Raw genomic sequence first — 9,479 nt, forward strand, 5'->3', positions numbered from 1 at the left:
AATAGGATTTCTTAACAATAGAAGTATCGGGTGCCTGTCTGCCAAAGGTTGAAAGTACTGTGGCAAACTCAGTCAGAGACTACCACAATACTATTGTTCTGCTCTCTCTTGTAAAGGGTTGAAGTGCCTTCTGCAAACTGTACTTAATATGGAAAACCTTGCATGAGAAATATAAGGTCTCTAGCAGCTGTTCCTGTGGGATTTCTTAGCTGGCCCTACCTCCAGCAAGGGCTGGGACTAGGTGACTTCCTGAGATGTGTTCGTACCTGGATTATTCTGAGACTTTCTCCTTTGTCTCGCTCTGAGGGTGTAGCTCCATGGTTTTCTTTCTGCACTTTATGCTTTTGTTTCTACTGCTGGATTACATTGTTGAGCCAACACCAGGCCATTCTATTTCTCACAGGGTTGCTTGGCACTCTGACTGGCTTGGCAACTTGATTAAAGGACATGGATTTTCCCCCTTCTGCCCTGTGTTTTAGAGAGATCCAACCCCAGTCAACATGTAAAACTAGTGGAGTGTTTTTAGGAAAAATGTATCTTCTGAGCGCAGAACTAACATAGGTTGTTTAGCTGACCAGAGAGCTGATTTATTCAGGACAGACAGCTTGACAAGGAAACCTTTTAATTCTTGCCAATTTTTGCCTCCTTTGCCCTTGCAGTTCATATCTTGTAGCAGACTGGAAGGTGAAGGTGATCTGTACCTTCAGATTTATTTCAATTTTTCAGGCTCCTGCAAATCTCTAGACCTTTTTACAAATGGTAAAGTGGGGTGTGCAATTACATAGTCCCCCTCTTTCCCTCTCCTGCTGCCGTAGTTCTTTGTCTTGACCAAAGGGATCCCCAGTGGGGATTTCTGTGACTGCAAGAACTGGGCTTTTAGATATGTGGCTTGATTTTCAGAAGTGCTGGAATGAGATGCAGGTAATCATGGAGGAGAAAGTTGTACAGTTACTTTGGTCCAACTGAAACATACTTTATGCCCAAAGGAAAGCTGTTTCTTCAGAAATCTGGCCAATATACTGTGCTATAAATGGTGCTCATATAATGGTGAGAACAGTACCAGTCTTGAGGCAACCCTTCTATGGGTTAAGCTCTCTAATAAAGCTCTGCCTTTTCAATAGTAAATCAACTTTTCTTAAAGTAGGTTGCTGTGATTCTGTAAGATGGTTCGGGTCCTCAGTCACTTGCACATGTTTTTTTTGCACATGCATTGTTTTTTAAACTAGAAACTATTAATAATCTTTTCCCAAAGTGTTTTTTATGTTATACTAAAGCCTGTTTAAGTGGAAATTTTGATCTTCTGATGATTTTGGCTTTTGTTCTACACGAGAAAAACTTCTTGTTATTTATGATTGGATTTTCATTTTTTTAATTAGTGTTCTTCCTTTCCCCTTAGAGGTAATATATTTCAGGAAACCAAATACATAATCTGTTTCTGAGAGGAAAATATAATCTCAAGCATACCTAGACTGCTGTTAACAGCCATCTGTCGTTGTGTAACTGAACTCTTAAATTTACCAAGCTGTGTCTTTAAAAGTGTCCTTTTCCTCACAGTATTTAAAGGTGTCACAGAACCATCATTCCTCTGATAATTTAAAGTAAGCCAGATATCGTAGGCATTCCTCTAAGACGGCACTCTAGGATGTTGCTTTTAAATTGAGTTAAAAGCTTCCAGTTCTTTGGAAAAATTGCATGACAGCATTTACTTGTGGAATGCAAATGCAATTTTTCTGCTTGATTGTTTGTTTTTTAGTGTATTTATGTGCACTCATTAAAATGGCGAATCTTCTCTTTTCTGCAGACACAACTTCAAGACATTCAGAAGTACTTTGGAGCAAACTGGCAGGAAGCCTTGCAATACCATGGTGGCAGTAATGGTGGCCGTCCTCTGCAGATGCTGAAGCTCAGCTTGATTTTGAACTTCTTTCTTACACCTCCCAGCCTGTGCACAAAGGACTTAACATTGATTGGAATTCATGCGGTATAAAATAGTCATGGGCAGGGGTGTTTTTTCTGCCTTTACTTGACATCTGCATGTTTCTGGCAATCAGTGATGAAGTCTGTACTAGGTCTGCTGACATTTGGTCTGTTTTCGAGAGCTCTGAGTGACAGGTACTGTAAACATCCTACACTCTCAGCTGTGGAAACTAAGAAAGCTGGGAGAAGGCTGTTTACTCTCCCTGCCTTGGAAGTCGTCCAGAGGACAAGGATGGAATATTGTGAGCTCTGTGTTGATTGTATTTCTGACAACCTGTATTTCATATTTTGCGTTATGGTGTCAGTAAACAAATAATAGCATTATATCATGCCATCAGTGTCTCATGTTCTGACCGAGGTCAGAAGGGCCTTACAATATGCTTTAGCTGCACTGCTGGCTTGAGGGAAATTTAAATAGTAGCAGTAATACATTACAATACTTTCATCCTTAAGCAGTGATTACAGCAGACCTGTTGCACTGTTTGTTTATAAGTGGTGCTACATACAAGTTACAGTGCAGACATCCTCAGGTTGACACATTAGTACTGTATTTAATCAAAATCATCCTTAAATGTTTGGTTCTTGTTTTCTGATTTACTCCGTTCTTGTTTCCTATCCAAAAGGCCTAGAAATAGAGGTGAGAATTCAAAAAGGTTGTAGGGGACTTCAAATTTCAGTTTCTTTTTGAAGAAATTCAGAGTTGTCAACACTGATTAACTCCATCTCTAAATTAACTGAATTAAAGATACAAAGGTATTTCCTTTATGTTTTCCACTTGCTGTTCCCTGACACTTGTTCCCCAGACTGTATTATTCTTTGTACTTTGTCCTGGCAGTCTTCCTCTTCCTCCTTGTGTTTCTTTCATTCTATTTGGTGTTAGACAAGTAGAGCTTCTCATTTTAAATGTAGAATAAGCTGAAAAAAAATATTTCCGTTTAAATCTAATGCCTTGTTGACATGATCTTAAATCCTCATGAATTATAGTTTTGCAGATCTTAAACAGTGACTTTGACAGGAAGAATATTCTCTTTTTTTCTTGTTTCTTATTTATGGAAGGGGACACTTCTTACGGTCTCTAAGAAATTTTACATAATACAGTTGAACTCTCGAAGATCACCTTCTATGTCCTTTTGCAATAGCATTCTTATGTCTTCAGATCCTGCTGCTTCAGCTTTTTAGCAAACGCATTTAAATAGTAAATCTTTGAAATAAGGGCTGTTCTAAGAGTTTAAGTATCAGGGTTTAGAAAGTGATGGGAGTGGGAAGACAATAGGAGAATGGTAAAAGATCGTGTAAGGATTTGTAGTAGTACTTCTACAAAATGGACAAAAAAGCTAAAAAAAAAAAAGTCAAGTTATTTGAAGCAATAATTATTTTTCAGACTCTGGCTTGCCTTCCTTTTGGAAAAAGGAATTAGAGGGGAAGCTAGAGTCAGAGGGCCTGTTACAGAGCTGTAGCCAAAGAGTGAAAGAAGGCTGAGGTCTGGCTGTGCAGTAAGAAACACCAGCACTTCAAGTTTGTGGGGTTTTAACTCATGATTTGTGTAGTAATTTCTAAGAAAAGCAGAGTTAGCCTCATAAAATGATTGTTTTAAGGAGACATTAGCTGTTCAGACTAGCCAAACGATAGAGGGTAGTGTTTCCTAATACACATGGTTTCCTTGGCAAAGAGATATTTCTGAGGGTGATGGAACACACTATTACATCCTCCACTGCATGACAACACTGACTGTCTGGGAAAGATCTCCTCTCAGGAGGTTGTAACATCCTGAATTTGTGGGGTGTGGGGTTTTTTTGTTTTGTTTTTTATATTAATCTTATTTAGATTTGCCATAGGCTTGGAATCATTATTTGTGTCAATTGGGAAAACATCTCTCTATTTACCATTATTTATTTGTGCATTTAATAGTGAAATTCCATCCTCGGTTTCATCAGTGTAAGTTGGGACTGTTGGAGTCTTTCTCATACATTCTTCCTTGGCCACACTTTCTTGCCCTCTTACTTGTGCTGACGTTAACATTTGTTTAAACTGCAAGCTAATTCAGTGGCTTGACCCTGCTGAAAACTAAATAAGCAAAACAGCTTTTATGTGGATCAGCTGAGTAATGGCTTACTCCACTACTGTGCTGTGACCTAAAATGCTACTGGAAATGCTGATACCTTCAAATATGGCCACTTTTCTGAAGAGCTAAAACAGAGCTTGTTCTAAATAGATTATGAAATCTTAGAACAATAAAATGGTGAAATTACAGGATTTTGTATATTTTTGTATTTTATTTGATATTAAATTTTTCTGTTAATGCTGTTTGAATGTAAGTGTAACTATGCTGCTAAAACAAATTCAGATAAAATTGTTTAATTAAAATTTTTAATTTTTTGAATGTCATTCATGCTTCTCTTTGAAAGATTTGTTTGTAAAGTCTGATGACTGAATTGTGTTGGCAATAGGGAGCAACCAGTAATTTTGCTACCTCCAGACCTTTAATTGTAAAGTTATCATCTGATGTATTTGCACCATACTGAGCACTGTATAAATTGTATTACTTCTAGATCACAGAGTTATTTTCCCCCAGATATCACTTGCCGAGCCAAAGGCAAATGTTACGTCCTTTTCTCTTGTTAATCTCAGACTTCAAAGAGTTTAAGATTCTTTCCAGTCTATCAATTAAATATAGAGCTTTCCCATTGTGAAAAAAAATACAGGGCTGTTTCAAAAGCCTGTTGCCAGTAATGAGTTTTGGATTGGATCCATGGAGAGATAATCTGGATAGCTACCACAGCAAGTCATCTGTGGGAAATTGCTGATTGTAGGCATGGTGTGGGCTTTTTTTTTTTTTTTTTCCTTGAAGGGTGGTTCTGCCAAAATGCAAAAGTGACTTGTTTCAAGTGATTCTTGGCACCATGCAGGGCAATATCATTCTTGCATGCTAAGCTAAACATGCTGTCTTGATTATGTTTTTATTTTTTTTTTTAACAAGGAAGAGTAAGATAGTTGTTATTATCATGTGTTTTTATTTCTAAACTTAAATTTAGGTATTGTAATTTTCTCTCTCTCAGCACAGAAGTGAAGCAGAACTTTTCCCCCCCCTTTTTTTTTTAACTACGTTTTTGATTACATAGTCCCTCTAGGTAATTGCCTAACATCCAGTTTTGGTAATCAGGGGAATCACTGTGGGAAGAAAGATGTGTGGGAGGCCTTGGGCAGAGCTGTTGCTTGTTTGGAGATTGCAACCTGACCTTGAGGTTTACAAGTGAAAATATTAGAAAAACGTTGTATTAAAAGTTTCAAAGAGCTGCTAGTGAGGGAAAAGGGAGGTGAAGGGGGAAGAGGGGTGACTGACTTGTCATCCAAAGGGGGAAAAATAATATACTGTTGATTTTAAGTATGAACACTTCCTTGATACTGTGAAAGAGAGCAGCAGTTGTCCTTGATGCTTACACAAAAGTAGAGTTCTTATTTATGCAATAAATTTCAGTATCACTGATTCTAATTCAGTGCAGGAGAATGTTAAGGTCTATGACAAGTTATTCTACTTTGAAGACCTATATCTAAAATGAAGAAGGAAAAAAAGAAAAAAAAAAAGAGTTTACTTTAAATGAAAGAGGAGGAAAAAAACACATTATGTGGACTTCAGTCATAATTGCACCTGAAATGAGAGAGGGGATTCTAGATTTTAATTTTATCTGCTGTGATTGAGATAAAAACATTTAAAAGCAACTGTACTTCTGTAAAATGCAGATGGTTGTGGAACATCTGCAATACAAATACACATTCACATGCAAACAAAGATTTTTTTTTTTTTTTTAAGCTTAAAAATACATTAACTTAAAATCTGAGCAAACACTTTTTTTGTTTGATTCAGGTTTTCTTCAAAATTAGATTCTGTTTTTTAAAAACCCTTTTTGATAAACCGATTCTCTTAAGCACATTTAATTAAACAGAATACAAAAGCTGAAGCTTCTTTAATTCTTGTGTGAAACTTTTGGTTCTTGTCAGCTCTGGGCTTCATCCAAGACCTACTTAGCTACAGTTACACTTTTGTTTTCATATTTTTGACCTTTGGTTTTAAGGATGTTAATGTGAATTAAATGGAAATATGCTTTTGTAGCAACCGCTTTTTTATAATAAGCAAACTTCAACTAAGCATTACAGTCTATAAAGTACCTCAGAAGAGAAGCTGAGGGCTTGCTTATTTTGCACAGTGTAATATGATAGCTAAATTACACCTTATTTAACTCTCAAAAAGGGAGACTATAGTGAAGCTGCATTGTGTAAGCCTTACCTTTGCAATGCTGACTGCACTCCACAAGAGGATCCAGTTTTGTTCCTGATACAGTTAATAGGGGCTTTTTGTTGCTGCCTTTGTCCTGTTAAGCCAATAAAATAATACTGCAGAAAGATGGGTCCTGTTCCTGTCTTTGGACAGGCTCTCTGTGCTTCATTTTTTCCTTTGTGGAAGATGACACTTCCTCTCTAAACACAGAACCCCAGGTTGTTTAGGAGTGTCTCTTTGCAGTGAGGCATGTTTCCCAAAATCACACCGTCACAAGCTAGTTTGTCTCATTGTGTTCCAGCTTTTCACTGTGATTTAGGTAGATTGCACTGCTTGGCTGTACTGCTGGGGGAACGGAAGGGATGTGCTTATTGTAAGACCTAATGCAGGGTTATCTGAAAGGCTGCTAAGAGCTGCTTCTTGTGCTTCTGTTGTGATGCTGTCGTCCCGTGTGTGCCAACCAGGCATACAGCACCTCTACTAGTGGTAGTTTTAAGTGTGTGCTTACAGGGCAGCCCACAGTTTGTGCAGTTATACCCAGGCAGCTGGGGTATTGAGAGCTGCCCAGCTATGGCAGCGTGGAAGTCCGCTCCAAGCCAGCCTCACCCCACTTTCTGAGACCCTGGGAATATTCTTAGGCTATGAGTGGGTCCAGCTGACCCAGTTTCATTACATAGTTCAGGAGAAATACACCGAGCATCACCACCTACTAAGGACTTCTGGGCTTTCCAGCATTTGAAAGCTGCCTTTCTCCGATAGTTTCTGTATAGCCTAAAGCACCTGCTGGCTCAGGTGTTCTAAAAGAGTGCTGCTAAAATAACTCATCTCTGATCGGCAAGGGTTAGGTTGATGTTGACAAAGGAGATAAATCTGAGGTCTATGAAATTCATCTTCTGTTCCTTGGCTAGAAATAGATGGCTCTGTATAGCTATAAACTTCATAAATAGTTGAACTTTGTGCAACTTGCCTAGCTTGCAAACAGTTTTGGTAAGGATGTTGAGATGCCACTAGATTCTGCTTAGTTCACAAAGTACAGATGAAATATGCACAGTGATAGATTTACTCTTTTATTTTTTTTTTTTCTTTTTTTTTCTTAGCAGTGACCGTACTGAATGCATTGATGTTAGTGGAGCTGCTAATTATTATCTTGTAGCTTGACTATGTGCAATTTAATGTGAGGTATTTAAAAGATGTGTAGATGTTCTACTTGGAGACATGGTTTAGTGGTGGACTTGGCAGTGTTAAGTTTACGGTTGGACCCAATGATCTTAAAGGTCTTTCCCAACCTAAATGATTCAGTGATTCTAATTGATGAAATGCCACAATGTGCGCTTGCATGGAAGAGCAGATCAAATCTAAATCTAAATAGATCAAGTTTTATTTGCCTTGTGATAATTGTGCATAGTATACAGCCTTTGAAATTAGAGGTGACAAAACCAGTTGTCTCTGTTGCCACTCAGAGTAGGTATGGGTCATAGCGTGTAGGTTTGCCGAAACAGGAGTGACCAAACTTGTCTTTGCTGAAAAGTCCTGACACTCATGAAATTCCCACAGCCGCGCGTGTTCATGGCTAGAAGTCTGTCATGTTGACTTCTGGGGATCATGGCCCTTCTGATGACCACTGCAGTGCCTCCCCTCTGACCCCAGGAAAGGGCTTTCCTGAGGGGGTGTTTATCACCTACTTTCTCTGTTGAAAGTGAAAAGTATCAGTTGCCTTTTGTGATCAGCCTTGCAGAAGCTTAGGTGCTCTAAAAGTCTCAGAAAGTACCCAAATTTAGGAGTGCTTGGTGATACTACACCTTGGGAGACAAGCTCTACTGCTAACAAAAATCTATTTTCCGATACTTCCCATGGCAAACGTTATTCTGACAGTGTTTTCACCTATATTTGATGTTTTTCTCCCCTGCAGTTTGTTAGCCCAAATGCTCTTCAGTGGGGCTTTGCTGCTCTTTAGCTGGGAGGTTTGGTTAGAGCTGTGTGAACTCACCAAGTATTATGGCTTAGGATAGGAAAGGAGCAGGACTGAAACTCAGAGGACAAAAGAAGTTGAATGGAAAATATATGGTAAGATTTTCCTGTGAACTGCAGAGCTCTTCCAAGTGGGGGAGAAAAAGGATCAAAAATTAAGAATATTAAAGACAAATTAATGTCTGAACTGTCAGTTCAGGAAACTCCAGAGACAAACTAAATGGAAAGTTTTCCCCTGAAGTCCCCATGGAATTTCTAAAGACAAATCTAAATGGAGAACAGCATGGATTTATATCTTTGTCTACAGGAACGGAGTAATTATTGGCAACCAGAAAAGAAACTCCAGATTCTTGGCAAAAAAAAAGAGGTCTGGCTCAAAGACTTGAACTGAGTTGATTTAAGGTGTTTCTGGGGCAAATGTAAGATTTTTATATGTACAATAGAACAAATTTGTGGAAATGCGGGGGTGGGAAAAGAAAAATGTTGGTTGCGGCTTGAAAATATATATACTTCTATTATTTGGTTTCTTTCAGTATTTTTGTAGGCTGGAATGATGCCTGAACATATGCCAAATGCATTGTTTACAGCATGTAAGGTAATTACCTATAAAGGAATATAGAAGTTCCCGCTTCAGACTGTGGTCTGTCACTTAATTTTAAAAGCAAGACTTTGAGTATTTTAACAGAAATGTAATTTCAATTTTACATTTTAATCAGAAATGAGAGGAAATGTAGTTGATGCTGTCGTCATCTCCCAGTTTGAGCAGTCTGAAAAATATATGTGGATTTTAGGTACATAAAAGTTCATAATGATTTCTTGATTGCTGTGGGGGGTGGTGTTTGTTTTTTTACCACATCATGCTGTTCTCTTGATCTATTTGATGTTGCTGGAATAGTCTAAGGCAGTGTTAGGGTGGTTCCCTTCCTCTCTCTAATCTTTATTCATGTTTAATGAAGAGGGCGAAGTAAGTATTTTGCTTCGGTCAATTTGAGTCAAGATTCCTATACTGCACAAAGATTTTTGGTGAGGCTTTCACAGGCTTTTTAATATTGCTGGTTTAGTAACATCTGCTAGTTCTGTGGGGATGTGAGAGGGGCTCATACAGAGTGAGATTGTAGCAGGGCAGGGGCAGTAGGCTCCCCCAACTCCCCTGCTGAACTTTAAAGAAACTTCATAGGTCTATCCAGTTTAATTTCTCTTCAGATTAACCTGAAAGATGGACAAGTACATATGGCTGTCACCAGCAGGGCTAGTTCACGTG

At 38.4% G+C, this 9,479-nt stretch overlaps 1 long non-coding RNA gene across 1 annotated transcript in view; it reads left to right on the forward strand.

Moving 5' to 3' along the window:
* The window catches only part of LOC116964128, a 38,690-nt gene extending 35,336 nt beyond the window's left edge, over positions 1 to 3,354 (forward strand). Inside the window, exon 3 of the long non-coding RNA XR_006166521.1 lies at positions 1,802 to 3,354. This is a non-coding gene — a long non-coding RNA (uncharacterized LOC116964128). The remainder of the gene's footprint in view (positions 1 to 1,801) is intronic.
* Positions 3,355 to 9,479: the final 6,125 nt, after the last annotated feature.

The sequence above is a fragment of the Tyto alba genome, unplaced genomic scaffold (assembly GCF_018691265.1).
Source record: "Tyto alba isolate M040663 unplaced genomic scaffold, T.alba_DEE_v4.0 Super-Scaffold_40, whole genome shotgun sequence".
Taxonomy (NCBI): Eukaryota; Metazoa; Chordata; class Aves; order Strigiformes; family Tytonidae; genus Tyto; species Tyto alba.